Source organism: Colobus angolensis, unplaced genomic scaffold (genome assembly GCF_000951035.1).
Source record: "Colobus angolensis palliatus isolate OR3802 unplaced genomic scaffold, Cang.pa_1.0 Scaffold51, whole genome shotgun sequence".
NCBI classification, from domain to species: domain Eukaryota; kingdom Metazoa; phylum Chordata; class Mammalia; order Primates; family Cercopithecidae; genus Colobus; species Colobus angolensis.
The window spans coordinates 3,686,992-3,693,936 of NW_012118599.1; positions in this window are offsets into that span (position 1 = coordinate 3,686,992).

Genomic DNA, 6,945 nt, shown 5'->3' on the forward strand with positions numbered 1-6,945 from the left:
TTGTGTCTCTATCTCCTTCAGTTCTGCTCTGATCTTAGTTATTTCTTGCCTTCTGCTAGCTTTTGAATGTGTTTGCTCTTGCTTCTCTAGATCTTTTCATTGGGATGTTAAGGTGTCAATTTTAGATTTTTCCCACTTTCTTTTCTGGGCATTTAGTGCTATAAATTTCCCTCTACACACTGCTTTAAATGTGTCCCAGAGATTCTGGTATGTTGTGTCTTTGTTCTCACTGGTTTCAAAGAATATCTTCATTTCTGCCTTTATTTCGTTATTTACCCAGTAGTGATTCAGGAGCAGGTTGTTCAGTTTACATGTAGTTGTGCGGTTTTGAGTGAGTTTCTTAATCCTGAGTTCTAATTTGATTGCACTGTGGTCTGAGAGACAGTTTGTTGTGATTTCTGTTCTTTTACATTTGATGAGGTGTGCTTTACTTCCAACTATGTGGTCAGTCTTGGAATAAGTGTGATGTGGTACTAAGAAGAATGTATATCCTGTTGACTTGGGGTGGAGAGTTCTGTAGATATCTATTAGGTCTGCTTGGTGCAGAGGTGAGTTCAAGTCCTGGATATCCTTGTTAACCTTCTGTCTCGTTGATCTGTCTAATGTTGACAGTGGGGTGTTAAAGTCTCCCATTATTATTTATTATTATAAAGACTTAGACAGTGGGAGTCTAAGTCTCTTTGTAGGTCTCTAAGGACTTGTTTTATGAATCTGGGTGCTCCTGTGTTGGGTGCATATATATTTAGGATAGTTAGCTCTTCTTGATGAATTGATCCCTTTACCATTATGTAATGCCCTTCTTTTTCTTTTTTGATCTTTGTTGGTTTAAAGTCTGTTTTATCAGAGACTAGGATTGCAACCCCTGGTTTTTCTGTTTGTTTGTTTGTTTGTTTTTTGCTTTCCATTTGCTTGGTAGATCTTCTTCCATCCCTTTATTTTGAGCCTATGTGTGTCTCTGTATGTGAGATGGGTCTCCTGAACACAGCATACTGATGGGTCTTGACACTTTATCCAATTTGCCAGTCTGTGTCTTTTAATTGGGACATTTAACCCATTTACATTAAAGGTTAATATTGTTATGTGTGAACTTGATCCTGTCATTATGATGTTAGCTGGTTATTTTGCCCATCAGTTGATGCAGTTTTTTCCTAGCATCAATGGCTTTTACAGTTTGGCATGTTTTTGCAGTGGCTGGTACCTGTTGTTCCTTTCCATGTTTAGTGCTTCCTTCAGGAGCTCTTGTAGGGCAGGTTTGGTGGTGACTAAATCTCTTGGCATTTGCTTGTCTGTAAAGGATTGTATTTCTCCTTCACTTATGAAACTTAGTTTGGCTGGATATGAAATTCTGGGTTGAAAATTCTTTTCTTTAAAAATGTGCAATATTGGCCCCCACTCTCTTCTGGCTTATAGAGTTTCTGCCGAGAGATTCACTGTTAGTCTGATGGGCTTCCCTTTGTGGATAACCTGACCTTTCTCTTTGGCTGCCCTTAACATTTTTTCCTTCATTTCAAGTTTGATGAATCTGACAATTATGGGTCTTAGAGTTGCTCTTCTCAAGGAGTATCTTTGTGGTGTTCTCTATATTTCCTGAATTTGAATGTTGGCCTGCCTTGCTAGGTTGGGGAAGTTCTCCTTGATAATATCCTGAAGAGTGTTTTCCAACTTGGTTCCGTGCTCCCCATCACTTTCAGGTATACCAGTCAAAGGTAGATTGGTCTTTTCACATAGTCCCACGTTTTTTGGAGGTTTTGATCATTTCTTTTTTTTACTCTTTTTTCTCTAAACTTCTCACTTCATTTTATTAATTTGATCTTCAATCACTGATACCCTTTCTTCCACTTGATCAAATTGGCCACTGAAGCTTGTGCAAGCGTCACATAGTTCTCATGCCATGGTTTTTGGCTCCATCAGGTCATTTAAGGTCTTCTCTACACTGTTTATTCTAGTTAGCCATTTGTCTAATCTCTTTTCAAGGTTTTTAGCTTCCTCATGATGGGTTCAAGCATGCTGCTTTAGCTCGGAGAAGTTTGTTATTACCAACGTTCTGAAGCCTACTTCTGTCAACTTGTCAAAGTCATTCTCCATCCAGCTTTGTTCCATTGCTGGTGAGGAGCTGCAATCCTTTGGAGGAGAAGGAGCACTCTACTTTTTAGAATTTTCAGCTTTTCTGCTCTGGTTTCTCCCCATCTTTGTGGTTTTATCTTCCTTTGGTCTTTGATGATGGTGACCTACAGATGGGATTTTTGTATGGATATCCTTTTTGTTGGTGTTGATGTTATTCCTTTCTGTTTGTTAGTTTTCCTTCTAACAGTCAAATCCCTTAGCTGCAGGTCTGTTGAGGTTTGCTGGAGGTCCACTCCAGACCCTGTTTGCCTGGGTATCACCAGCAGAGGCTGCAGAACAGCAAATATTGCAGAACAGAAATATTGCTCCCTGATCCTTCCTCTGAAGCTTCATCTCAGAGGGGCACCCAGCTGTATGAGGTGTCAGTCGGCCCCTTCTGGGAGGTGTCTCCAAGTTAGGCTACACGGGGATCAGGGACCCACTTGAGGAGGCAGTCTGTCTGTTCTCAGAGCCCAGACATTGTGCTGGGAGAACCACTGCTCTCTTCAGAGCTGTCAGACAGGGATGTTTAAGTCTGCAGAAATTTCTGCTGCCTTTTGTTCAGCTATGCCCTGTCCCCAGAGATGGAGTCTACAGAGGCAGGCAGGCCTTGTCGAGCTGCAGTGGGCTCCACCCAGTTCGAGCATCCCGGGCCGCTTTTGTTTACCTACTCAAGCCTCAACAATGATGGATGCCCATCCCCCAGCCAGGCTTGCCACCTTGGAGTTCGATCTCAGACTGCTGCACTAGCAGTGAGCAAGGCTCTGTGGGCATGGGACCCACTGAGCTCAGCATGGGATACAATCTCCCAGTGTGCCGTTTACAAAGACTAATGGAAAAGTGCAGTATTTAGGTGGCAGTGTCTTGATTTTCCTGGTACAGTCTGTCACAGCTTCCCTTGGCTAGGAAAGTGAAATCCCCTGACCCCTTGTGCTTCCCAGGTGAGGCAGTGCCCTGCCCTGCTTTAGCTCACCCTCCGTGGGCTGCACCCACTGTCCGACCAGTCCCAGTGAGATGAACCAGGTACCTCAGTTGGAAATGCAGAAATCACCCGTCTTCTGCGTCAGTCACGCTGGGAGCTGCAGACCAGAGCTGTTCCTATTTGGCCATCTTCTTTTTTTCTTGATTTGGAACATTTACTTATTTTTCCCATAAAACACTCCAAGTTTAGCCCAAAGAAAGTATCGGCACTTTGTTCTTGCCTCAGGCTCTGCTTGGAAAATAATTTTAATCAGAGAACTGTACGTTTTCTTCCCACAGATCCAGGTTTGCATCAGAAAATGACATTGTGATCCATTTCACTACAAGTAGAATATTACAAAATATTTACAGGAAAATATCAAAAATAACTCAAAAACAAAAGTCAAGTTAAAATAAACTTGTTTTTCAGAAATCTCTGCTCCAGTGCCCACAGCACACAAGAAGAGAGTCAAAACAAATAAGTAACTGAGATCCTCAATCACAAATCTCCAAATAACTGGAAAAAGGGAAGAAACAGGATGAAAATGGTGGTATGAAAGGGAATGGATGTGGCAGCACTGTTTCAATAGCCAATCTATTCTGAATGAGACACCCTCTCTTATATGCAGTAAACTTTGAACAAAGCTAAACTTTAGGAGAGCCCTGAACTGAAATAAGGTGTCACAGTAACCCTTCCAGCTTTCATGAAAGCCCCATAAACATCATCCTTGGTCTAAACTGAGACAGGAATTAGAAGGACCAGATTTGAGAGCTGCTTTGGCAAGAGGCACAGCAGAATCATCCACTAACTTTTCTTGGAGGAGTGGCAGTAACCCCTTCAATCTCCTGATCTACTCTCAGTGCAGCGGGCACGAATCAAGTAACCTGTGCCTTGGAATTAGCAGTGATCTGTGGCTTGGCACTGATGGTTGTCGTGGCTTTCTTCTCAATGGTGGCTGCACTCATATCATCCACCTTGGGTTGCCGAATCAAGTTGGGTGGGGCACTGAAAATTGCAGGGTTTGGCAAGGGAGCTGGTGGGAAAAGCTGGGGATGGATGGGGTCAAGTCTATGTGGAGGCATCCAAGATCATCATTCCAGGATGAGAAAGAGGGATACCTGAAGATGCAGGGGGAGTTGCTTTGGTGGGAGTTCCCAGGAGGAAGACTTGGAGGTGGGCCTGGGAGAGGGCCAGGGAGTCAGCCTAGTGGTGGTCCTGCAGGTAAATGTTGGAGTAAAAGCCCTCAGAGGCCTGGCATTCCAGATGGTCTCAGTGGTCCAGGAGGAGGACCCATAGGTGGCCCAGGAGGCCACAAAGGTGGAGTAGGTGGTGGTATATTAATTTTGAACCTAGCCACTATTCTGAATGTTCCTATTATTTCTAGTCATTTTTAAATTAATTCTATTGAAACAAAAACTGTATTATCTGCAAATAATAATTTCACCTCCTCTATTCCAGAATTTATACTTCTTGTTTCAATGTCACTAATTCATTTAACAAATAAATTGAGTTTCTATTGTGTGCCAGGCACTTTGCTAAGCCCTGAATCTAAGAAATTTGAATACTATATTGAGAACTGTGCTCTCTGTACAGTACAATAATATATATCTTTGTCTTTCTTGCTTAATTTTTATAGGAAAAAAACTAGTGTTATTGTGTTTCATTATTATCATTATTATTATTATTACTATTATTAGAGATGGAGTTTTGCTCTTGTTTCCCATGCTGGAGTATAATGATTCAATCTCAGCTCACCGCAACCTCCACCTCCCAGGTTCAAACAATTCTCCTGCCTCAGCCTCCTGAGGAACTGTGATTACAGGCATGCACCACCATGCCCGGCTAATTTTGTATTTTTAGTAGAGACAGGGTTTCTCCATATGGTCAGGCTGGTCTCAAACTCCCGACCTCAGGTGATCTGCCCGACTTGGCCTCCCAAAGGGCTGGGATTATAGGCGTTCACCTGGCAGTGTTTCATTATTAAATGTGCTACTAAGGCCTGGCACAATGACTCACACCTGTAATCCCAACACTTTAGGAGGCCAGGCAGGAGGATCACTTGAGGTCAGGAGTTTGAGACCAGCCTGGCCAACGTGGTGAAACCCCGTCTCTACTAAAAATACAAAAATTAGGAAGATCTGGTGGTGCACGCCTGTAATACCAGCTACTCAAGAGGCTGAGGCAAGAGAAATGCTTGAACCCGAGAGGCGGAGGTTATGGTGAGCTGACATTGCACCACTGTACTCCAGCCTGGGCAAAAGAATGAAACTCTGTCTCAAAAAATTAAAAAATAAATAAAAAATAAAGGGATACTAGTATTTGCTTTGAAATATACATTTTTTTTATCAAGTGAAGAATATTAATCTAGGCCTCTTTTACTATGAGAACTTTTAAAAAAATGGATGTTGAATTTTGTCAAATACCTTTTAACCATTTATTAGGATGAAAGTAGGCTTTTAAATCTATTTGTTTGACTGACTATATACTATTAATCCCATTTTAAAGCTATTTTTGCATTTCTACAAAAAACTTGCTTTGCTGAAATGTTCTGCTGGATTCCATTTACCAATATTTCAAATCCCATTTTAATGTAGTCCTTTATTCTATTTGCTAATATTTTATTCAGGATTGAAGCATAAGTGAGATTTGTCTGTAGTGTTTTAAAATTATTTAAATGATCAGAAAAATATGCACACTCTGGGACTAAAAGATACATCATTTTGTGTTTTTATGCCTACAGAATCCTGAATTGAAAAGAAAACAAGAATAATAGCAGGAGAAGGCTCATACCCTCTACTTTAAATTTTGACTTGTGTTGCTTTATGAGAATGTCAATGAATCCGAGCATGGTAAAATGACCTCGCCTTTGACTTGCCAAGATGTAAAGGCTAATCACCAACAAGAAATCACAAAGCTTACAGTTTAAGGGCATGTGTTTGTAGAGTATGTGTTTGTATTTGAGCAGACCTGAGTTCAAGTTTTGGCTCTGGCATTAATAGCTCCATAACCTTGGAGAAGCCACTAATCTCTCTGTATTCTACAAAATGGGAATTATCACTCTAACTACCTTGTAAGGTTGTGATGAAGATGAAAGAAGATAACACGTTAAAGTGGTCAACACAGTACCCAGTATGTTGGACATGTTTAATCAATTTAGCTATGATTACTGTTTATTATCGCCACTCTTAGACCTTCTAAAGTTAAGGTAAAGGGCTATGAAGTCCCTATGCTATAGCTGCTCCTAAACTGAAAATGCCCTCATCCTCTGACCCACCTGGGTTAACAATATCTTGAGTAGTGCATCATGACTTCACTAAAAGGTTCTGACTTTTCAAGTTTATAAATTTAGAGAATGTTGATATTTACTATGCTGTACTTTTAGTGTGTACTCTTTTAGTTTTTATTAATAAAATAGAAACCTAAACTCAGACACCTGCTTTATTCTTGCATCTAATCTGACCATATATTGTAGAAGCAATTCTTTATAATGGGACTTAGGTGAGAACTGTCAATATATCAGTTCGACCAAAAACTCTAGATTGGAATATCTAAAGCTAGACAAATAAAATTTTAAAAAGAGCAAATTGACCAGGTGCAGTGGCTTATGCCTGTAATCCCAGCCCTTTGGGAGGCCGAGGTGGGCGGATCGCTTGAAGCCAAGAGTTCGAAACCAGCCTGGCCAACATGGCGAAACCCTGTCTCTAATAAAAATACAAAAAGTTGCCGGACATAGTGGCAGGTACCTGTAATTCCAGCTACTCGGGAGGCTGAGGCATGGGAATCGCTTGAACCCAGGAGGTGGAGGTCAGAGTGAGCCAAGATTGTGCCACTGTACTCCAGCCTGGGCAACAGAATGCGACTCTGTCTCAAAAAAAAAAAAA